Below are 25,407 nucleotides of genomic sequence, written 5' to 3' on the forward strand. Positions count from 1 at the left end.
GTGTTTGAAAGAGGGTCAAATACAATCCTGGGATAAATTCAAAGTGAGTTTATTAAAACTGTTGAATTTCCTTGGGATTCCTTTAAGAAAAGTGTCATTCAGGACACTATGTAAACCAGTGATTTTCAATCTAGGATTTAATAGTGTATTTCAGAGGAGTCAGCTAAGTATGAAGTATACAAAAAGCTGCCCATGCATCAAAAAATTTTAGGAGTTTGAAAGCAGGGAGTGGAGAGAGAGAGAAAAACTGACTTTAGGAAAATTTGAAGATCATATTGATAATGAAATTTATTTTTGATTAGTATAACACTTTAATGTCAGAGACAAAACAATCAAGGACATTAACAATGCAGATGCATAAAAAGTTTTCTGTGCAGTGAAGATTCTTGTCAGCTTCATTTAAAATTATTTCTTTCTATCCTTTGACATATTTATTTGTCTTTGCAATTTTTTTTTAATTTACTTGTGTAAAAGTTTTCTGCGTTCAATAGCAGCTGGAATCCTAAAATGAAATTAAAACCATGTAGGTGCCAATATATATATTCAATAGATACGAGACTAAATTAAACTAATTGACATTTTATTAATACTCTGCTGTTTGTTCCCGCAGAGTTAAAACCGTACCGAGATCCCATTATATGAAGATATACTCTGGACCATCTGGTGGCCAAACATTTCTGATTATAAATAAGTCATTTTTTGTTAATTATTTATTTGGGACCTTTTGTTTATTACACAAAAAATCTGGAAAGGGAGAAGAAATAGCTAAATGTACTGGGTTTTATAATACATCTTTCATAAACAAAACTAATTTTTGCAGAAAAATCTGGTTGAGGCAGGAGAGAACACTGAATATTCATTTGAATTAGAAAACTCTTTCGGATATGATTCTTGTTTGCAGCCCTTTTGGCTTCACTTTGTATGAACATACAAGCAGCTAGAGAAGACACTCAGAAGTAGTAAACACTTAGCTGTAATGTTAAACTCTAAAAAGGATGGAAACTATTTGTTTATCACAGAGAATAGAAGGGGAGAGACACTTTATGAAAAAGAAAAGAAAGTAAATCCCTTTGATAATGATAACAAAGTTTTGGGAGTATTAGTAAAGGAAAGTTGAAGGCTTTTCATCACTGGAGGTTTTCAAGAACTTATCAACTACTATCAGGAATGATTTGGATAGAATTGATCTTTTTTTGAGGAAGTACACTTGAGGTTTTGACAAAGGACTACTCAGTTTCTCAACATAAGTGCCAGCTGTGTTTTCATCATTCACAAATATATATCTCCATATATTTTTGATAACTGGCATAGTTTTGAACTTTAAGCTTCAATCAAAGTCCTTAATACTGTGAGACACAAGGAATCATGATATTTGAGTCATTGGTTTCAAAAGAAACTTGAAATAAAGACCAAATTTCATTTGGTTCATTTAAAACCTGGAATTTCTTACTTTGTCTCATATCCTGTATTCCAGACAAACTTGCATATATCCACACTAGAGAAATACAAAAGACTACAATGTCCAAGAAGCCTTAATAAATTGAACAGTTATCATTCATATCTGAAACAAAGACAATACCCATTTCTGAGCATTGTACAAAACCTAGACCAACCATAACCACCCAGAAATTGATGCCTTTGGTCTGTGGCTTTGGGAGCTAGGGAAATCCCTGTCTGACTGCAAAGAAATAAATATGTTACAGTTATAAATATATTTAGTCACTGAAAACAAGTCACTGAAGGCATTTTGAAGGAAAAGCAGAAGCTACAATGATAAAACTGAAGGGGACATTTGTAGGCAGAGGCAGAGAGCTTAGCAGGAGTGCTGTAACACTGGCAAAGTTTGAAAGATAATATTCCTTATTGAGTAGGAATGACAATCAAACGAAGAAAAGTAAAACTTCTATATATTTTTTTTTTAATTCACTGCTTGCAAAATAGACGATTTTCTGTTATCCCTGACAATCCTTAACCACACAGGCAAGAGGAAAGGAATCTAGTATCTGCGTTGTTGATCTCAATCCCTCATCAGGGTGGAGTTCTTCCCCTAACCTCCTCTGCTGGGCAGGTTCCATCTCAGTTTTGAGTTTCCTTGTTAGGGTTAATTTTATAATGTTGTTTGTCACAATATTTTTAATCCTAACAGAACATACTATCGAGTAATTACCCTTCTTACTCTAAATTAAAATATTTTCTTCCACTTATTTCTCACATTGCTTATAACTATGAATGTGGCTTCTTTTGCTTCAGGGGGAGTAGCATGCAGAAAGTAAGAGTTGGATTGAACAGTGTACTGTCCTCTAGATGTACATTCATATGATCCTGACACACAGCTGAGGTCTTCAAGCAATATTGATACATACCTTTAATCTATTAAAATTAATAAAGCATTTATAAATACAGAAATGAATGGAAGTTTAGATATTGATTCCCTAATTTTAAATGGGTTGTCCCAAAAATCAAGATACCATTATCAGTAGAAAAGGGAAAGAGAATAAATATTCCTCATTTTATTTTTGTTTGTTTGTTTGTTTGCCTTTTTTATTTGTTCATTTGGTTGGTGTGGTTTGGTTTGGTTTGTTGGTTTGAGGTTTTTTCCCACTTGACTAGGCCTGTCAATGGGTTTTGGGGAAAAGCACTATTTTGGGTGAGGGACACAAAGAACCTCACATCACTTCAGTAGCCCTCCAGCCTCAAATGCCTACTAATAGTCAAAGAAACCATTACTGAAGCCATTAAAATCACACTCTGTTATAAACCTTTAAATAGTTTATAATGTAAACAGTCTTTGTAGTCATGCAGCACAATTTTCTGTGGAACAAAGAATTAATTCATGAGGCTTTGAGTTAACTCTTCATGGAATTAGAATAGGTGTTAAACAAATAAGAAAGATAAGGAGACAGTGGAGGAGGAAAAGAGGGAGGTGGAGGAAAGGAAACAGCGAAGGAAAGAAACTGCCAGCACTACAGAGTTTACTAGTGCAAATATAATTTTTATTTTAATGTTTTTGTTTTGTGAAATTTTGATGGAGATTTTTTGTTCTTTGGTGTTGTTGTGGGGTTTTTGCTTGGTTGGTTGGGGTTTTTTTTGGGGGGTGAGCGGTTTACTGTTCAAGTGCTATCCACTGGATACTGCCAGTCCTCTGTTTGTTAGATAGAAGAATAATTTTCTATTTTTCCTGTGAACACTTACAGTCTCTGTTTTAATCTTCTTCCCAGCATAGTCTAATGCAATTCATTATTTCCTATGGACTTGGAAAATAAATAAAAATTTTGGTGGGGACTAGAACAAAAATGGTCCTGCAAACATGGAGCACTTTATGAGCAATATGGATAGGTAGCATAAGAATTGAGAAACTTGACAGAAAGAAATATTTGCCATCCCTAGGAAGGTGAAAAGGACATGACTGATATGTACATGTTCCCTGGGAAGAAGAACAAGGGAGGAAAGCATGAATAAGGGAAAAGGGATGTGAAGTTATCAGAGGGGCACACACCGAGTGTATTCCCCTGCTTGAGGGGCAAAACAGAAGAGAATGAGAGCAGGTAATCAACAGAGAGCGTGATGCAAGGAAGCAAGAGTTCCATGACTAAAAGAGTAGGAGGCTGTGATGCAGGGCAATGGACTAACCTGTCAGGAGCCGTGCCAGCTGCAATGGGTCCAGTGGCAGAAGCATCCCAGTGGGCAAGAGTAAGTGCTATGAACCATGAAAAGAGAAAGGAAATCTTAACCATTGGAAAGCCTGTGGAAATTCTCTTTGTTTTGCACCACTTCATGTTTCCAAAGTATTTTAGAGCACTCTGGCATCCCAGCTAACCCATTTCAAAATGCGTGTGTGTAAATAAGCTGTTAGGTCTTCATTTTGGGGGCACTGGTACTGATAGTGAAATGTACTACAGAATTGGGGCCAGCCAGTAATGCAGATCTCCCCCAAAAAGCTCTGGAAAAAATTACCTGCTCTTTTTCCACCAGTCTAGAAGCTTTTTTAGATAATATTTTCATCTATTTTCTCAGATTTTTTTCAAATTCTGAACTAGATCTACCAGCCCAGCCAATATCACAGGGAGGTATTGTTTAGGATTTAGGGGAATTATTCTTCTCCTGCAAACTGCGGGGCTGGTTCTGCTTCCTCCCTACAGAGCTAAGAAACTAATTTGCATGATGTTGAAAAAGAGAAATCTTTTCTGATGTTTTTTTCTTTGAATGCTTTATGTGTAGAGCTGTGTTCATTCCCTCCATGGTGGTGATTATTCAGAAAATCTGAGTGAATAACTGTGCCTAAGTATTTACATTTCAATATTTTATTAAATGATCACTCATATTATCCACTCAGTACAACAGGATCCAGCTATGTGGCTCCTTCAAGACCTGGAGAGGCAAAACCATGGGAGGCTTCATTTCTTTCTTTAGGACAAAGTCTAACCATGAAAGTGCATAACCAGTCATGAGCCACTTATGTTATCCCAGCCTTGGAGTGAAAACAAAGCTAACCTTTCTGCTTTAGCACAGTTGAAGGATAAAGCTGCTGGCTTTTGGGTCTGGCACATTTTTGAGCCATGCTGTTGCTAATCCACAGAAAGGAGAAATAGCAGAGAGGAATCTGGAACCATTTTTGTTTCCCATATTAATTTTTTTGCTGTTCTGTTGACAGCTTACTGTGCTGCTGTTGTGTTTTGGTGTGGTCATGTCTACAGACAATCAAGAGGGACCCTGTGTCTCAGTTTTCTAAATCCTATATAAGGCCCAACACATTCCAATTACCTGCCTTCAGACACCTAAGAGTTCATCTCATGGATTTCCTGATATTTGAGGGAAGTACAATGTCAGAAATACTATGGGGCTAGTGTTTAGCTATAATATACACTTTAGAATCCCTAATTGTTCATTTCTCCTAATCTCATCCATGTCAAAAGGAAGAACTGTGCCTGTCCTTAGCAGGACTGGACTGGTTTGGTGAGTTATTTTATGCTTTCAAAGAGCTGTGTGCATTGTGAATGTCATTACATAGACTGTATTCTTGATCATACAAAATAGGAAGTAGTGACCAGAGCTAAACTGAAAAGCTGGCCCTATAACTTCAAAGGAAAGAAGAAAAGGAAAATAAAGTTACCTTCAGAGCAGCTTTTGTACCTGCACACACTAAGGTTAATCAAATCTTATGCTTCAGAGTATATGGCTGATTAGCTTGTGTCTGGAAGCACTTCCCCTTATTTGCCATTCTACTCCTAGCTGCAGAAAGAACAAAGTTCACGTTAGTTCTAGGGTATTTTTTGTCATTTTTTTCCCTCATTCACTTGCCAAAGAAACTTTGAAAACTACTGCTTGTACTGAGAAGTGCCCTGTGCAGAACAGCTCTATTTTGACAGGGAGATTAGGAAGCCTGCAAGCTTTGATATGTATTAGAAAACAAAATTATTTTGCCCTTATTACTGTGAACTGCCTCCTTCTTACGGAGCTTTACATCTGAGAATGAATTATACTTCCATGAGCCCTTGAGGTAGAGAAGTCTTCTCCCTCCTGCAACCTATCTTTGAATTGTGATTTAAATCATAGAGAGACTAAATGGAGGTTAGTGTTGTGGTTTTTGATTTGTTTTGTTTTGGTTTTTAACCTTCATAGTTAAATAGGAATGTCCAGAATGAAATCTCAGTACACTCCTTCCTTCTCTCTCTCTCTCTCGTGCTCATTTCCATACAAGATCCTCTTCATCCTGTTAATCTTCAAAGTCCTGTGTCAACCTACCTATTAATTTTGGCATTCAGTTCTTTTTTTTTTTTTTTTTTTTTTTTTAGTTATTTTGGCTCGCAGATTTGAAGAGGCACTAGCTCTGTCCATTCAGTACACCTCTATCAACTTCATTACCGCTCTGGCAATTTACTCTTGGTGAAGAGTTGGCCATGGGGCCTGTAAGAATTTATGATGTCAAGGTCATGTAATTACAGGCATTTATAATTTCATGAGAGTTTAAGGCGCAGATAATTTGCAATGTAATTATTAGGGATTTAAGCACCTGTGTGCATGCCTGGCCTCACCGACTGTCACACGGGTGAAGCACGTACCTGAGCTATCCATCACATCAAAAAGCACCATTGGCAAGGCACGATCTGTTGAGAGCACTTCTTCCACTCTCCTTCTCATGCTGTGACCTGGGTCCAGCCTATTCCAGGTGATGCAGGTTTTGAATGATTTTGCAAAGTGGATTTTTCACTAAAAAAAATTATGTGAGACAGAAGACTGGATTGTTACGTAACCTTAAAAATGAAGTGGGCAAAACTCTAACATCAAATTGAGGGTATGGGGAAAGTGTGGTTCACTTGTCAGAGAGGAAATTAGGCTGTGTGTATTTCATGGCTTTAGATATCAAGCAATCTTGAGATGTACTATGGATTAATTATTCTGTCCTGGTAGTCTGGGGAAGGCAAACGTATTTTGGCTTCTGAAGACCTCTGTGGGAAATAGAAGGAGAACCTTTAGGCAAGATATTTTTTTCCTACCTCAGATAAAGTTCCTTATTAAGCATCTTGAAGAAAGAAAGTTTGCATAATGCCTGATCCTTGTCATTTGCTTTCTATCTGTCTAACAAAAGCAGCAATTGAATTTCTCCTTGAAAAGGCCAAATCTGACTGAATTGACAGGGAATTTTGGTCAAGGGATTTTCGGAAACGTACCCTACCCTACTCTACTCAAAGCATCTAAATGACCTGCAGTCAAAAGGGACTTTCTATAATAATTACAGAAGTCTGGTACATGCTGGATGTGTTATCATCACACACAACTAAAATAATATTAATTAGCTACATATTTCTTGATGAATTAGCCAGTAAGAAAACAAACAAACAAAAAAACCAAACAAACTAAACCAAAACCTGACAACAACCCTCCCCTGTCAAGAAAAAAAGAAAATAATGAAATTATGCAGAGAAGTGAATGAAAGATCACAGTATATCTGACCTTCTTGGACTGACCTTAATAGTTTGATAAAAAATATATAAGGATCATAGTTTTTTGTTCTTTTTTTTTCTAGTCATAGATTGCCATGTTTTCATAGGTTTACTCTTATACCTTGTGGAAGAGAAAACAACTATTTCTTCTAACTTGTATAAAGCAGTACAGAGAATATTTTTAGTTCATTTTCCTTAGTAAAAATGTCACTTGTAATTCTCTCTTTTATGAACTATAGGTTTATTTGGAATAAAGAATAGTCCTTAATTAAATTACATTTCTAGGGTTTAATATGTTTACATTTTTATTGCAGGGAAGAGAGCAGCAGTTCGCTATCAACTTATGTGTCTGCTTGCAACACTTTCTCAGCCACCAGAAATAAGACGAAATTTGGTGGAGCATAAGCATTTATTTTTATATTATACCAGATTTTCGGAATATCTTTATGTATTTATTTATAATGTTTATCAGCACTCTAATGCTAATTTAATCTCTTTGAAAAAAATGTGTCATCAGGCTTGTAATGAATGATAGATTGGGAAATAGGGAATTGATAATGTTTTGCCATTTCAATGTGGTCTGAAATTCTAGTTTAGATCTACACTTAGGAATTATTTATATCCTCTTATGTCATATCAATTTAAATAATATTCCACTCATCGAGGCATAAAGAATAATGTTAATATTAAAGTTTCTATTTAAAATTTGCTAATTGCACATGAAGGGGTTATATCTGCTGCATTCAGGGTTTTTAAATTTAATTTTATTGTATTAGAAAATCTATGAGGTTAAATCTGCAGAAATTATTGCTTTTAAATGTTGTATAATAAGAATCTTGCTGCTGTTATGAGCACTGAAAAATGTGCCTTCATCTCAAATAAGCCTTGTTAAAGCTACAGTTCTGGAACTGCCAGGATTTAATACTAAATTTGGGCCTGATCCAGCTCAGCTTTACTCATGTGAGTAGCTCTGTCTCCTCTGAAGAAATCTGTGCCTGAGCAAGGGTTACTGGATATCCCTCTGCAAGGGTTACTGAATATCCCCTACTGTTCTGGGGAAAAGCAGGGAGTGGAGAAGAAATACGGATGAGTATATAATTTCTACGCATTTAAGCATTGGCGTCCAAAATTAATATGTCTCCAAGAAGTCCTTTTTAGAGGCAGGGGGTCAAATAACAGACTGAAGCCTGTGACAAGGTATTAAAGGACACTGAAGACTTTTTTTGACCCATCTCCACACATCTGAAACAGGTGGACAGTGTCAGAGGCTTGCAAGAAGCAGCTCCATGTAGACAGAAGATTCCTCTACCCTCCGACCACTCTCAGCTCCTGCTCAGTGCTGCTGAGGGCCAAAATCAGGAAAGCACATTGTCAATAACAGTTTGCTTGATTAGACCCCTTAGGGGAAGTCACCAGAAGCAGTTTTATCCCTAGGGAAAGGAAATTACTAAAGTAAATATGAGTCTATTGACTACTGAAGTCATGTGGAAAACAGTCATTGACTTCACCCTCAACAGGAAACAGCCCAATATGACTGTAAAAGTTATGAACTTAAGTGAGTGACACTTTACTTGTTCTAATGCCAAACAACAAATCAAATTATCTTGCTTTCTGCTCTAAGCACAGATACTAAGCTTGATTCTCTTCCCACTTTCATACAGTGACATCATTCTGGAGGAAAAATCTTGATGACAACAGGATTAGATCATGAGCAAACTGATGAGAGAGCAGAACCAGTCCCATTTGTCTATGACTGATATTTTGAAATTGCTGAAGTTCTAAAGTTTCAGATTCACATTGTACAGGTCTCTGTCTTCTGAAAACATATGCTTTTAATTTTTAGCCCTAGATGAATCTGAACCGTTTAATATTTCATTTTAATTAATCATCAAAATATTAGGATTCTTATCCTGATTTGAAGCTCCTAAGTTTGAACTATTTGTCTTGGAATCTTCTCAGGACAAGCTGCCACCACATTAGATCAGTTTCATGTCCTAATTGGTACCATGAAGAAAAACAGTAATCAATTAAGTTGTCAATTAACAAACAAACAATTCTTCAGTGTCCAGTAAGGTTTTCCTGCAATATGAAGTGGGAATTTTTCTATAATCTCCAGACATTATTTAAATTTCTGTGTACACATATGTATGCACATGCGCACGCACACACATGTATAATTTAAAGGTATCCTTAATGTTATTGCAATTATTTCCCTCCAATCTTTAGCACTGCCCTGGAAGGAATGCCACTGAGCTCAAATGATGACACTGATAGCTGAGAGGCATTCGTTTTGCAGTGGCTAATTAAGCATATGAAGGCCACGTAAAGGATTGGTTCTATCAGCACACACTCACCATCAACAGCCTGTCCCCTGCAGGGTTAAGAAGAAGACATTAAATGATCACCTGTCCCAAACACCAAATGACAGTTTCAAGGTAGCAAATGAAGCCTGAGGTTATTGATAGATAAACTTGATTCTTAGCTTTGCAATCAAAGGAAGAAAACAGTTGAGGAAAATCACCTTCTGAAAGCTTGGAGACCTCTAAACAGAATTTTGCATTGCCCCTTTATACGTGTTTTCCAGAGATGCTCCTTGGGAGAAATTCTCATTTCGATGAATGTTCAGGCTATGCAAATCTTGAGCTCACAGCTGACACCCCTTGCAAGCCCCGCCTGCCCTCCTCTAGGGATGAATTACCCCTCCAGTACAAATTACACATGCACACCAGATGGGGTGAATTGAATGCTCTAACTAGAAACAGAGGGAGAATGATCTTGTGTTTAATATGAAGGTCGGGGACTCAAGAGACTTTGATTCTATTCCTGGCTCTGCCCCAGACCTTGTATAACTTTGGGTGACTTGTTTAATCGTTCTGCCTTGGTTCTTCTCATCTATAAAATGGGAATGGTAATACTGTACTATGTTGTCAGGGTGTTACAAAACTAAATGACTGCTGGTAAGATGTACTGCAATCTATAGCTGAAAGAGAACACAGACAGGCCATTTGTTACTCCGAATAATCATTTGGGGCAGGAACTTTAACTTTCTCATGTCTTCTAAAAATATATGTATTCAGGCTTATAAGTTTATTTTTAGGGGTGCTTTGGAGTAATTTCTCTCTAAGAGCCTGGAAATGACACAGAAAGTAAAGTTTTGAGAACATACAAAGAAATACTGGAGGATTACCTTTAAAAATGTGGGTGGGATAAGAAGAAAAAAAACCAAACCAAACAAAAACAAACAAACAAACAAAACAAAAAACCCAAACAGACAAACAAACAAACAAAAAAGCCCACAAAACCAAAACCAACCAAACAAACAAACAAAAAAAACAAACCAGAAAAAGAAGGAAGAAATTATCTCACCCTTTGGAGAGACATTTTTTTATTTATTTGCCTTTTGAAAGCTGTATTATGTATAGCTGAATTGCAAAAATAACCTACTGATCAAGGAATGATATTCCACACACACAGACACACACAGCCTTTTTGAAGAGAATGTCTCAGCAAAGCGTTTGACTGTTCTGGCATATTTATGTCATATTTTGTTTCTAGACAAGCCCATCAACCAAGTTTTTACTGGTTTCCTTCCCTTGCCTGTTCCCAGAGTGCTTCTGTCGTTAGAAAATTTAAAACCTAAAAATATCTCTCTGCCCTAATGAAAGGAAATGAACAGATTTACTAAATTATAATGATTGTATTCTGTATAATGTTATCGATGAAGACAGCTCTCTAAACATCTCTGGATTACAGTGCCACTTTGCCATTACATAGGATCTCTATATCAGAGGATCTCAAAGCATTTTCTGGAAAGTAATTAATTAATTAACCCTAACTATCCTGTTTTGTCTCAGCTGGAGCCAAAGGAAAATTTTTTTCACTGATTTCAATGGCAGCTGGAGGCTGGGCTGCATGATTAGTACTCCTGTAATTTGTCCACTACCCACTCTCCCCAGAACAAAAAGGCACCACAGCTCTCTCTTTCATAGACTCCACCGTCTAAAAGCCTTATCCAGGTAACTTCCTGCATACTGATCGGCTCCTGAGTTCAGTAAGACACCTCTCAGGGAGGTTTAGCAGGATCTGGCCCTGCATAATCAAATGCCCTCTCTGATTTTCTCTTGTTGGTAAAGTTTCAAATATCAAATATTCTGATACAAATTCTCGCCTGGCTTGAGAAGTGATTTATTTTAATGGAATGGTATCAAGGCCCCCTTTTGTTCCTCCCCCCGTACACCTAGGAATGAAAGGACATCCTTTTTCTCCCTCAATGAGCCTGCAAATCACTATTCCCCCTGGAGTCTGAATATCTATTCAAAAAAAGTAGCTAACTCAGAATCTGTTCTCATCTTCTCGTTCCTATAATTAAAGTTTTAAATCCTCAACTGTAGAGGTCAAATAGCACATGTAGAACATTTGCACTCCAGCTTACTGACTGTCAGCACAGGGCCAAATCCTTACGTTTTTATGCAGTCAATGTAGTTGACAGAATTTTTCCTGAAGTTAGGGCCAGATTCAGCCTATTCCTATTTTTCGGATCAGTAAACTATGGCACAGAATGATTATGGATAGGCACAGATACCTGCTCATGGCATAAGAATGAATGGTCCAGGATGTCAAATCTTGGGTTTCAAATGCCAGCCCTAAAATGAATGTTGCCAACCTGATATGTGCAAAGGTAAAATAAATCACTTTGTGGCAGGAAAAAAAAAAATATTGACTGAAGAAGGCTGACTTTACTTTGTTGATTCTGCCAAAGATTTTTGATCCTGATGTACTCAGTTACTTGACAGGTGCTTTAGACTCTCAGTATGCAGCAGGATATAAAAGTAGATCTCCTTAACTCTTCGCTGAAGACTTTCTTGAAGAAAAAAATGAGCAGAATACCATTTATATGCATATTCACATACATATATATATACATATTTGTATGGCTTCAGAGAGAACTGGAATATATGCGAATTTACATGCTTGAGTTAGTTCAACAAATTGTGTCCCATTCATGCCTGCCCAGGTATGCAGCCGGAAGATTATGAGCCTGCCGTGTGACTGGGAGATGGGAGGGGTTTGTGTGTAAAACTGCTCCTACACCCACCACCAGCCACGGAGTAGAGACTGTCAACCCTTTGCACCCTCTGCCTGCCATCTCTGTGGACTCTATAATGTGGAAAAAAGTATTTTATTCTATATATTTACAGCAGAAAAAGAGACAGAGGTGTTCTGAACACTGGGATCTATTGCATGCTGTAAACTGCAGAGAGAAGGAAAAGATTGAAATAGAGGGCAGCTTGAACCTGGCTATTAGTGTAATGGGATATGTCACAGTTTGGCCACTCTTATTTCATAATTTCCCTTTTAAACACAGAAGTTAAAAAATGGAGAATTATAAGCAAACTAGCTTAAAGCTTTTAGATAAAAGCCCCCACACCACCTCAAATCTATACTGACGCTGAGCCAAATATATTTAATTATTGTCAACATAAATTGACTTGCCACTAAATGAAATCGACTTTGAAGTGCTCTGTTAGGTGATTTATTGTATTTTGGTTTTGCCATGATCTGGACATGATTTCCAGGTCTACATAAACTAAAAATCTGACTTACTACTTGCAGAGCCTTGTGGTGAACCAGATGTTGTACCTGTTGCACTATTATCATTAATGCTGCACCTAGTGAGAATAATCTGTTACTTTATGTTGTATCTTATATAATCATCCCAGTGTCAGTTTGCTGCTTCTCTCTCTGGACTAGGGACTAGTTTTTTGGACTAAGCCTCTCCCTGAATATTTTCTGGGAACACTGGTCCAAATTCTTTCCACTTGTCTTCATCTGGCTGCCTAAGGGTCTGATTTAGGAGAGCCTGCTCTGTGGAGCTGACTGAGAGGAAGGCAGGCAGCCTGGCTGGTGCTAAAGATTTTAAGTGGCCATCACAGTCTTATTATGATTATGCTTGTAGTGAAGCTCTCCTGCGAGGAGATATATATATAACCTTGTATGTGATGAAGACAGGTGATTGCAGCAGGAGACAAAGAATGCACAATATGCCATCACCTCCGCTGAGTAGTATGGGAACAATTTAACTTTACTCACATGAGAATGCAGGCTAATGCATTTTGGGATTTAGTTTCTTTTGCATGTCATTTTGCCATTCCATTATTAGCAAATATATATCAGCAGAAAACACTCATTATTTAGCTAAATTATAGTAACAACAACGACAAAAAAAAAACAACTAAAAGGAGCAGGGAGATGAGAAAGAGAGGATTTCTTTTCTAGCTTAGGCATAGATGAAACCAGAAATACTGTGTCTGGAGACTCCTGAGAACAGGAACAGGCTTTAGTAATTGTTCTAGTTCTACCTTTCATATTTAAATTTATTTGAGTGCAAAAATACAGGCAGGATTGTAGAGATACCAAAAAAGAAAAAAAAATCCCAGAATTATCCAAAGTTTTACCAAAAAAACCCAAATAATCCCCCTTTGCCACCACCTTATTGGAAATCAGAACACAAATCTCTAAAAAATAAAAGCTTTTAAGTTTGCTGTTAAGTAAAATATGCAATACAAAAATTCATTATACACATCTTTTTTTTTCAGCCAAGTTATAACACTTATGATATACAAACAAGGGAATTTGTAAGAAGGAGGTTTCAGTCAATGCAATCAATATCCATAAGAAAAATTTACTTTAGTCGTAAATTTTATTTGGAATTCATATGGAATAATCTATTTATTTTCACACAGATGCACAAAAAACCCATCATAAATAGGACAGTCCTTCCACTTTTCTGCTTTGTAACACCCTTGGAAATGAAAGGAAACTGACTCAATGCACACCAAAAAAAGTACATCAGGCCATTTTCCATTTCTTCCTGCTCCAGAGCTCAGTTGTCGACACTACTTACAAATGGCCAAAATAAATCTCAAAAGTTTCCCCATAAACAGAAGTCTCAGTTTCTACTACCTGCTTGAGTTCATTGATTAAGCTATTTTATAAGATAATAAAATAAAATAACCCCCACACACAAATAGAAAGCATCACTTGCCCTGAGGCATTCCAGTGCTTCACTCTCCTGCAGAAGTTCATAAGTCATAACTGGAGGTGCATAAAAGGTGTTGGGCTCAGGTGACAGTGGGATGAGCGAAGTCTGGCTGGGGTGAGAGGAAGAGGGTGTGTGTGGCTCCATCCCAGGCAGTTCTGCACCACACAGGCAGACACAGGAGCACCTTGCAGGCCTTGAGGTGCACTGAGTGCACCCCAGCTTAGGTACAATTGTACTTGCACCTGCACTCACAGCCTGAGCTGGCCACTCATCTGTCCTTCAACTCTGGTGCATCCAATGTCTGCCAAATGAATGGAACCCATTGAGGACAGGCAACAGATATTCATGAGCCTTTTTAGAAAAGACAACAGAGTTGGATGGAAAGAGTAAAAAATCCCTCACCAGTTACATCAAGAGCAAGAGATCCCCGCTGAGAAAGACTGGATGGACCAGTGCTAAAACCATGACCCACCCAATCAGGGTGAAACCATGAACCACCCAACCATGAACCCAATCAGGACTGTGCAGGTATCTGAGGATGAATGCTAAGACTCAGAATATCAGCTAAGGCTGCTGCCCACATTTTGTGTTAAATTTCCCCAGCTATGGGTACAAAATAAATACCTAGGATTGCCTTTTTCTCATGCAAATCAACTTTTTTCTTTTTTTCAAGTGTCATTATCCTTCATGCTTTAGTCTGTAATTAGCTTATAATGTCCCAGTAACAGAAACATATGGCACATGCCACACTCATCTCCAAATATGACATAAGGTCTTCTTACACATCAAAAAAAAAAAAAAAAGCATTCCTACTTCTCTGATGTATCAAAGCTCACATGGAAAAACTAAAAAAAAAAAAACTAAAAAAAAAAAAAAAAAAAAGAGCATCCACTTAAAACAACTTAATTTACAAGTAGTGAGTAGGCCAGAACCTCTTCTCAAAAATAATTTCCCAATTTGTCAGAAAAAAACTACTCAGATTTTGAAATTAAAAATTTTAATGTAAAAAGTCTGCTTACATTATTTTTCATTCCAAAAAAAGTTGTACCTATATATAATATAACTATATTCATTTTAACTTTAGAATTAAATGATAGAATTAAACTAAAAAGTGAACAGATTTTTTAATTTGGCAAGACATATTGGGACTTAAAATGTATCTTGTTTTTAGATAAGCAGCAATATTTCTATTTAACTACTTTGTAACAGTTAAAACTGAAGCAAAATTAATAAATTTTTTTTTTCTTTCATTTCATCAAGAATTGTAGGACCTCACAAGCGTTTACAACAAGAGAATGTTTCCTACCCAAAGCTAGAACTACAATACAGAGAAATCCAGCAGCTTTTCCAAGGTCATCTATGAAATGCAAACACTTTGTTTTCCCATTATCTATTATGACTTTTGAATTGCTGTGAAAGCACAAAGAAGGAGATAACTGAAGACAAATAATTTTTATTATTTGCAAAAGGTGTGTGCATATGTTTGTACTTTTATTATCACATAAACTAGTGTAATCAATAAGCTCAGGCATGTTTTAGAGCCTAAGACTTCTATTTACTGAAAACTTTGGTATTCTATCTTGTATTATCATAACTGATGACCTGAAATCAAAGTAGCATAGAAGTACTATTCTGTGTTTGTATTAGTTAAACTCTTCTACTGCATTAAGTATATAGTAGTAAAAAGGAATGCTGTGACAGGAGTGTGAGGAAAGTTTAAAGAAAAGGGATTTTTTTCTTGTTTTTCAATCTTCTTGACAAGGTTTTCACTGGTATCTTGCTTTACATTTTTAACATTATTATATCTATATTACATGAGGACCACTAAGTACTTCTGATCAAGTCTTGTTCTCTGACTCTCCTTCTTTTTCAGTTGCATAAGAACCTGCCTTGATCAAACCTTGCCCACATTTGCCATTCTCAGGATGTAAACACAGTCAAATCCCTGCAGCTCATCAGATAACTGAGCATCAGCTGAGATTCAGCTGTGCTCGATGTGCACATTATGAGTCTGTAACAGATGAATCATAATGCAAGTTATCTGAAAGCCCTTTCATTATCTCACCTTCACTAAGGACTTACATAAGCAGAGACACAATATGTATTAACGTGCTAAACTTTGGTAGTTTCAGTATTGGTCTGAGCCTAAGAGTGTACCCATCCCGCATATATACGCCATGCTTGCAGACAAAACATCTCCAAGTATAGAAAGGTGTACAAATAATTGACTGATAACAGGCTTAAAATACCTGCATGCATGAGATTTTACTCAGGTCATAAACAGGTTGTGGTCTTACCCTGTCTGAAATAGAGATTGACTGACTGTTGTACATCTGAACAAGAAACAAGGCTGAATGCCATTGTTCTTATTCCTCTGCTCAAGGAAGCTGCTTGAAAGGCTGATAAACTCTTAGCTATCCAAATCTGAAAAGATAGAGTCTGAGCAGAGTTAAAGACATATTTTTAAAAGTAATTTTGCCAATTAAAGAGATTAAGTTTATACAGCAATGTGATAGATAAATTGTCCAACTTCCTTTTGAAATTAGCATTGAACTTCTATGTTTTTAGATACTTCTTTATGCCTGACTATATTCCAGGAGTTTTGAAGACTTAAAAGCTGCAGTGTTGCTGTTAGGATTAACTGAAAAAATGGTCCCTCATCTCCCTAAATCGCAGTCATAGTATTTTAGGACCTTCAGAAATTTCTCCTGCTTTGATGGGCCATGCCAGAGCCACTAGAATAGGAAATAGAGAAGAGGAACCAAAACAAACAACAGTTTTTTACTGAACATGGAAAAATCTCCTGGTTGTTGTTCAAGTAATTCTGAAAATACACACACAGACCTGCTCTTCTTTAGAAAGTGACAAACAGAAGCAGCCTTGATCCTTTCAATTAAGAATCTTTGCCTAGAATTCAGGAGACTTCAGTATTGGCGGCACAGGGGAAGGCAGGGGGAGCTTTTTTCTTCTGGAGTCTTAATGGGTGATTCTGCAATAGGGAGGGAATGAACAAAGGATATTCCAAGGAAAAGAAAAAACAAAGAAAGGGGGGAAGAAAGAAAAAATAAAAGAAAGGAAAACAAAAGGAAAAAGAAAGGGAAAACAAAAAGAGAAAGGAAGGAGAGGAGAGGAGAGGAGAGGAGAGGAGAGGAGAGGAGAGGAGAGGAGAGGAGAGGAGAGGAGAGGAGAGGAGAGGAGAGGAGAGGAGAGGAGAGGAGAGGAGAGGAGAGGAGAGGAGAGGAGAGGAGAGGAGAGGAGAGGAGAGGAGAGGAGAGGAGAGGAGAGGAGAGGAGAGGAGAGGAGAGGAGAGGAGAGGAGAGGAGAGGAGAGGGCAAAAAGAAAAAGAAAAAAGAAAAAAATGAAAACCAACTAACACCCAACTTCTTTAGGCAAGATAGGAACAAGAGGGAAGGCAAAGAGATTTTGAGAAGACTGAGGAAAAAGAGAGGAAATCATGAGACCATTTTCTGAGAGCAGAATTGCCACAGTAAGTCTCAGCTAGGCCTCCTTCTTTAAAAGAAGCTGGAAGGGTATGACTCAGCCATTTAACTTATACTGTCTTAGGACAGAGCGAGCTTACCGCTATTGTACTTACAGAGAAGTCCTTTTTGTAAAGCAGTAAAGAAGAGTTTTCATGTTTGAGGGCTCATTATTTGCTTTTTCTGTTGGCACTTTCAGCTGAGATCACTTGGTCTGTTTAGCCTGGACAAGAGGAGACTGAGAGGACACCTCACTGCAGCTATAACTTCCTCACAGGGGGCAGGAGGTAAGCAAAGGTGTAACCGCTGATCTCTTCTCTGGTGACTGGTAACAGAACCCAAGAGAACAACATAAAGTTGTGTCAGGGGAGGTTTAGGTTGGATATCAGGAAAAGATTCTTCACCCAGAGGGTGGTTGGGCATTGGAATAGGCTGCCCGGGGAGTGGTCACAGCACCAAGCCTGGCAGAGTTCAAGGAGCGTTTGCACAATTTGCTGAGGGTGTGACTCTTGGGGACATCCTGGGCCAGGAGCTGGATTTAGGTGATCATTGTGGGTTTCTTCCAGCTCTGGATATTCTATGATCCCATGGTCAGATTATGTGATCAGAGCAATGTTCAAATAGCTGTATGAGAAAAGGAATAAGTTTAACGTATTTAACCATTAAATTTCACTGCCTAGTGTGGACTTTGTCATACTCGCCACATCTTTTCTGTCGTCTGTTAAAATTTTGTGCAATGACTTTCACTTCCCAAGTAAATTTTATTTCATGTACACTTATAATTAAAATACTGGGCCAATATTATCTACTTTACATAGTTGACATAATTGAAGCTATTTTGATTTACACCAGAAAATGGACCATTAAATCTCTGAAAAAATGTTAGGGAGGCAAAGGAATGATAAAATAGCCAAAAGAAGTTATCTAGCTTTTATGGTATCTCTGTATTATTTATCTTGTTGAGTTAATGAATTAAAATTTATATTACACATAGAAAGACCTTAACATGTCAAAAAGATGTGTACTTGCTTTTACCTTAACTCTGCACCAACAATTCCTAAGGAAACAACCTTGTTTTATGTTATGGCAATTGTTATTCTTGAGATCTATACATTACCCAGCAATATTCAGTGAGGAGTAAAGATATTGCAGACCTGGTGTATCAGCTTAATTTTTTATTTTATTTTTTTTTTACGTTAGCTACCTTCACCTTTTCAACAAATTAGTTCCTTGGAATTTAACCTTCCTCTCTAATCCATCTGAGGCTTCTTCTCATAACTCACTCCTGGAGGAACATTAGTGGATGTGAGTTTTCTCCCAGGGAGGGATATGCCATCCTCCTATTTTAAATCAAAAACTGTTTTTGCAAATTAGCCAAAGGAGAGTGGCTTTAAGTGTCCTGAAAAATCCTTCAGTGCACTCTGTGGGTCTTTTGCTCTGCTTGCTTTAAATTAGGTAGAGGAGGACTTAAAGGGAAAGGAAATAGTAAAAAAACCAAAATACATATGTGTTTCTGGTCTTTCACTCACAAAAGAGGTGGACAATTTTTACAGGTCACTCTTTGCTGAAATAATTATTTTGGTCTTAGAATAAAGTGATCTGGATATAGACAGGAATGACTGGATATAGACAGGAATGAGCAAAAGATTTGAACAATCCAATATCCAGAATCGTCCATTTAACTTTTGGCAATAAAGAATGTTTTCTCTACACATGAATATATATATATATATATATATATATATATATTCATCGTTCTACAAGACCAAGTTAAACTAAAAATTTTAATTTCTGACTGTACATACAGATTAGGCTTGCACAGACTGAGTTTATGGCCTGTTTTCAAAGTTTCAAACTTCCTCCTGATAAAATTAATCATTTAACTGTATGTAGGGGAAAAGAAAAGTGTTAAAAGCAGGTCTGACTTCCCTACAATTAGAAAACCAGAGAGGGATTAAAGTAAGGAGCAGAGTAAGATGTAAGGACCATGTTTGGATAATTTTCACTATCTTGTCTACAAGTCAACATTGCCAAGCTGTCATTGCAAAGTAAGGATATTTTTCATTGCTATAAGCAAATAAGGATAGTGAATAAGCCAGTTTTAGGAGAGATTGAGAAGCTAAAATGGGAGATGAAGACAGTAGAATGCCTGGTAGGACTTTTCAGATGAGAAGACAGGAAACCATGTGGTAATCTTCAGGCTAAAGAGTGGACAGCTGGAAGGGCATACACTGGTTTTCTACGATTCATCTATAATCATGAATGGTAAAGAAACTGAAATCAGGAATGTCATTCCCCGCATGAAAAATAATAAAGGGCACTCAGTAAAACAGCCATCACAAAAAACTTTCTTATAAAAGGTACTTTGTTGTGAAACTCATTGTGAAAATACCGTGGTACACCCAAAATCATAAACAACTAATCAGATGTTGCTTATTGGTTGCTAGGTGCAATCACTGAACAAGGTCTCATGTAACTTGAGGTTCATGAGGGATCTACACATGGACAGAGGGAAACTATGAGACTGTATCAGTCTATATGTTATGTCTTTGCTTCTATTCCTGCCTTAAACATCTTTTTTTTTTTTTTTTTTTTTCCCCAGGGAAACTTGAGTCCATTGTTTGGAATTGGAGCACGCAGTACAGATGAAAGTACCCTTTCTTTTTCTCTACTTGCACTATTAATTAAATAGAGGACTTCAGTCTGAAAGACAATCAGATAAGTCCACAGGCTGATCAATATGAAACTTCAAGCCAAGCCAAAAATATCTGAAAGAAAATATAATAGAGAGAAAAAATAAAAAGAATCTAACAAAAAGTCACAACTAGCAAGAGATGGAAATTGAATGAAATAAATTGCATGAAACTTCTTGATTTTATTCTTCTTGATTACAATTTAGGGAATGTCCACGATATGGAATTGTGCATAAATTATTTCTTCCATTTTTACGTGAAAATAAGAACTTTGTTACTTTTAGTAACTACATCACACACACCTAAAACAGAAAGAAAAAATCTCTACTTTTTTTTTTATTTTTTCTATTTAAATACCATCCTGAATGTGAAATGAAGGCCTTTGCTTGAAAGTAGGTGAATGGATCTCTTGAGGCTGAAGTCTGGCTTCTTAACTTTGACAACATCCAAACTCTTTCGCTGATGTTTTACAATGAAAATATATCTTACTCAACTTAAAATGACTATTTGCATACATGTAAAAATCTAGGTTTTTTATCTAAAGTTTCTGACCGGACTTTCAATTTTGACAGGGTGTATTGTCTCACACTGCCTCATCTATTCTACAGACAAAGTTAATGTAGACATAAAATCTGAGGGATGGACTGAATACTAAATGAACATTATACATAGATGGATTAAAATATTTAAAAAAAAAAAAAGTTGAAATAATATATTTGTCTTTTTTAAGATCTGTTAAATATTTTATTGATGATAAGTGAGATTCTGCTAAATATTAGGAGTAAAAATATATAAGATCAATACAGAAAAGGAGAGGGACAACTCCTTAATTATAATGCAGAACTCTACAAAATATTATAATGGGAAAGGAAAGGCTTACCACAATCCCAAGTGAAAAAAGTCTTGGATTTGATTAAATATTTAACAAAACTACTCTTCATGGGAAGCAGATTGCAGAGAAATTAAAAATTGTCTTCTGACTTTCAGCTGGTAGTAGCCAACAGTGAAAAAAGTACTTTTCTAAGAATTACATCAAAATTAATAAAAACTGTTAAACACTCTTATCACAATTCTGATTATCCTGGTGTTCTTAAAGAAAACAGAATCAGCTCTTTATTGGGAATAAACATAAAGTATAATAGTGCTGCTAAATGTAAAAAGAATATTTGCCTCCAGGGGATAGGAAATAGGGAATGCAGGAAAGGAAATGCAGCGGAAAAAGAGCCATGTCTACAAGATAACTTATCACTTTCATGAGAGGTATAACCCGGAACTTTCTCTCATAGTGAAAATTTGTCAGTCTTTATTCCTACTAAATAACTCTCATTTTGAATTGAGATATGATTTGGATCATAATATGAACTGTGTTTATTTTCTCCAGAAGTAAAAGCTAGAGAAATTTTTATTTTATTTTCTACCACAGTTACTCCTTGCACTATTTAAAATCCCAATATTCCTTTCTGTTTCTAATTCACAAGAAATGAAGCTGTTCTTTCTGACCACTGTTAATTATAAAGGATCCCAAGACCACACCCAGTCCCTGCAGCACAGCAGGACTGATGGTCAGCAGCTGTCATATCCACAACACAAAACAGAGTACAATTACTTCTGGTTTAAAATGTATGCATGTATAAATGATAGTGGAAAAGTCAAACAACTTTACAAGCACTATTTAGTTTGTAACTTTTATAAGTTACTATAATAAGCATGACACTTCAATTACTATTTATTTGTGTTGACTTGAGACACCTGTCCTTCAGTTTCAAGCGTCCCTCAACCCTTTATTTTCGGCTTTCATTTTAATATGTAGTTAAAAAAATTGAGGGAGGAAAGAAGAAAAGAAAGGGAGGGAAGGAAACGAGATTTCATTTCTCTTACCAACACTATTCTCCCTTGCACAAACTGCTGTTGGTCATGTCACACACGTTCTTGCAGTACTTCCAATTGGCCAGTTGGGTAATGTTCAGAATTCTGAATTTATCTTGTTTCCTGTTTATCCTTTATCTATTAATAATAAGAATAAAATGGATACTTATCATGATGACTGTGAGGAAGAAAAAAGGAGACTAAATAAGATATTTCAGAGGTTAAATCTGTTCTTATTTCTCTTTGCTTGGGTAAATTTTTCACTTCCAACTCTGCACTGTGCTTCTGATTATGTAGAAAATTGATCAGGAAAAAAGGAACTATACTCATCATTAAAAAATAGATATACATAGCCTGAGAATATAGGCTTATGTTTCAGCCCGTTCTTTTGAATAGTTGGTGAGAGTATGCATGCATTCAGTCCTCATTCACTCCAGCTCCAAAGTACCAATAAGGATGAGCAGTAAATTATTAATTGTCATAATAAAGAGTGGATGAGTGTGTATCCATATCCTACCTAAGTGTGAGACCAGCTGTTGGTGTGAGGTTACTCAAGGACTCAGATGATCACAAGAGAACACAAAAATAAAACATTTCACAAAACCCAGATATTCTTAGTCATATTTCCGATTGTCTTGTCTATGAATCAGCTCCTTATACACATATATTAACTCAAAGAACACTTGCAATATTAATTTTTTCTGTAAGCACAGTAGAAACAATATAGAAATGAGCAGAATCAGATAGATATGCTCAATTGTTCAGCTGAAAAGTAAAAAGTACAAAAACAGAAGAAAAGGGAGAAGGGGCACACTTGTTAGAATGAAGGGCTGATTATTAAGACTTTGTCTTTCATTCAATTATGACTTTTACAGCCTTAAGAAAACCAGTTTCTTTTTCCCCTAATTCACCACTCCCCAAACTGCTGTCAACTTTTGACAGTCCAAGAACTATGGTCAGGAATCTTTGGTCACTACACAGCACAAGAGTGTCCTTAAGTACATTCTAAATTGAATGTTCACCTGGATGAAACTTACATGCTTGTGTACAGTAAAAATTACTAACAGTGTAGAAGGTCCTTGGTAACCAATGCTGGAAGTATACAGTGAGGACACTAATTATCTGCTACTTCAACAAAGATGTAAGTATATATTTCTTACTTTACATTACAGGACAGATTAGATTTCAGTTCCTCATATGGTCCTGATTCCTGGATCTGATCCTGACCAAGTCCTGCTTCTATTAAAGAGTGTTGTCCTTCCTCTTTGGAAGGAAATTTGTGTGACAGCATAAAAAAAGAATTTCATCAGTTCCTCTGGAAAGGATTTTTCACAGCACAACTTGAGTTCACCCCATGGTAAGAACCTGGCTAAAAGTCACACAAAGCCAACAGCAGAACCTTATCTTGACTTCATTTTTAGAGTAGTTTAGCTTTCATATGCACTGCCCCAAACAGGCTAAGATGTTGGTACAGTTCATCTTTAGAATGTAATTAAAGATTCATGCAGAGTACAAAACTCCAAATCCTTTCCTTACAATACATTCTTTTGAGTGTCATTCAAACTCATCCCTGAAGTATATGTTTGTATGGTGGTTTTGTTCTGTGCAAGCATATTGTACATCAATTTTATTTCATTATCTCACTACAACCTGTACTGATTGTAAACTCACAGATGCTTGTCTAATCATATCAAAACTTTTAACTGTTCAGATTATGAGTACTTTGCTAGCTTTTTAAATTTCTCCCCATTATCTAAGTCTCCTTTTTTTATGTAAACTCTGCAATTTCATTGTATATTACAGAAATCTTTCTTTAATTTGATGTCATTCATTTTTAATTTTTTTTTTCAGTTTAACTATTGTGGCTAATTATACAGCAGATCCAAATCTGCATGAATTTTGCAGGCTGCTGCCTGCGTCTCCAGTTCTTTAATTTTCTATTATCAGGCAAATTACTCTAGTGTTGATTGTTAGTCCCTTTTCCCCCTGCCTTGGCCTCATATGCAGATTACAATCAGCGAAGGTCCATCCACTGGGTCATTCTATAAATCTTTTCTCGAAAGACATTTCTTTACGCTTGATGGATTTCCATTTAACTCTTCCTTCAATGTCCACTGTGCCCCATGCTACATAAATCATTAAGAATAGTCCAACTTCTTGCACTAGCTATCATGCAAGTCTCTCTGTATTCTGCAGCTTTAGAGTTACTCAGCACTCTGAACTGCGGACACTGGGTCTGTTCAGTACAATTTCAACATTGTCATGAAGCTGAATCATTTGGCATCTGAATTGTAGCTGAATAAGCTTCTATCTTTATAGTTCCATAAAATTCTGTAGGGAGAGATAGATTTGTTTGGTGACAAAAACAACAGGAAAGTACTTTATCTCTTGGAGAAGTTATTCAGCCTCCATATAAACTCAGGTAACTATTAACACAGGTTATAACTATTTTACATTTCAAATAATTTCAAATAATAGGAAAAAACTCCTTAAAAATTCTGCAGTATTTGCATGCCTCAGAAGCCATGTGATTGCCCTCCTGCTCTCTCTCTCATTACCACTTGGATCATAACTGAATTCTTAAAAGTTCTGCATCAGAGGAAGGCAGCAACATGAACAATTTGAGCACTACATAAAACTTCCCATGAGGTCTCTTCCTTTTTCATTTACTGAGATTTGCTGTTTACGCATGATGGACTTGATCCTTTACAATCAAGATTTTGGGGTAGAGACCCAGCAAAGTGCAAAGCACGTCCTAGCAGCTGTTCCACTTGCTGATCTGAATGCCCTGGCTTTGAGAGTAGATTTAAGCCAAAGGAGATATTCTGTCTTACATGCTCTTGGAAACTCCTCTACTCTAGTGACATGCTGAGAGCTGTGTGTGCAAGCACACTGAGTATTTTTCATTCCAGGGAGGGGAATTCTCAAATACAGAAACTGGAGCTTCTGAATCAGTGTGAGGATCTATTATGCTAGAAGGCAGACCAGTTGCTTCCAGCCAATAAATTTTGGACCTACTCAGAGTACAAATTACTGTAAATTACAGAAAAAAACCCATCAGGCTGGCATTTCACAGCTAATTCTGGGCTTGGCTATATGAAGTTTACAAAGGTTGAAATAAACCCATTGTATAAATTTAAAATGAGTCATGCAGTGGTTCATTTTTCTTCCAACCCAAAATATATTATTGTCAAGGAAGCCAAATGTGTTTTAATGTGCACATGCTATACAAAGCCCTACAGGATGTAACTGAATCACACTGAAAATTGTGAGAAGAGTGTTATTCCTCCCAAAAAGTCCTCACTGAAAGAAAATTGTCCAAAGTGCACATAATCAATGTGAAAGCATAAGTTTACATTGGCTGTTAAACATGTCAAGCTCTATTA

At 36.6% G+C, this 25,407-nt stretch overlaps 1 long non-coding RNA gene across 2 annotated transcripts; it reads right to left on the reverse strand.

Moving 5' to 3' along the window:
• Window positions 1-420: 420 nt before the first annotated feature.
• On the reverse strand, window positions 421-9,551 carry LOC138103039 (uncharacterized). Of its 2 annotated transcripts, none has more exons than XR_011147646.1 (4): window positions 9,463-9,551; window positions 5,111-5,229; window positions 3,631-3,697; window positions 421-502 (listed from the first exon to the last, which is right to left on the reverse strand). It is a non-coding gene; the product is annotated as an uncharacterized lncRNA (long non-coding RNA). The 2 variants fall into 2 exon arrangements; XR_011147647.1 differs by lacking the exon at window positions 9,463-9,551 and adding an exon at window positions 6,060-6,124.
• Between the last annotated feature and the right edge of the window lie 15,856 nt (window positions 9,552-25,407).

Source organism: Aphelocoma coerulescens (genome assembly GCF_041296385.1).
Source record: "Aphelocoma coerulescens isolate FSJ_1873_10779 chromosome Z unlocalized genomic scaffold, UR_Acoe_1.0 ChrZ, whole genome shotgun sequence".
In the NCBI taxonomy this organism is placed as follows: domain Eukaryota; kingdom Metazoa; phylum Chordata; class Aves; order Passeriformes; family Corvidae; genus Aphelocoma; species Aphelocoma coerulescens.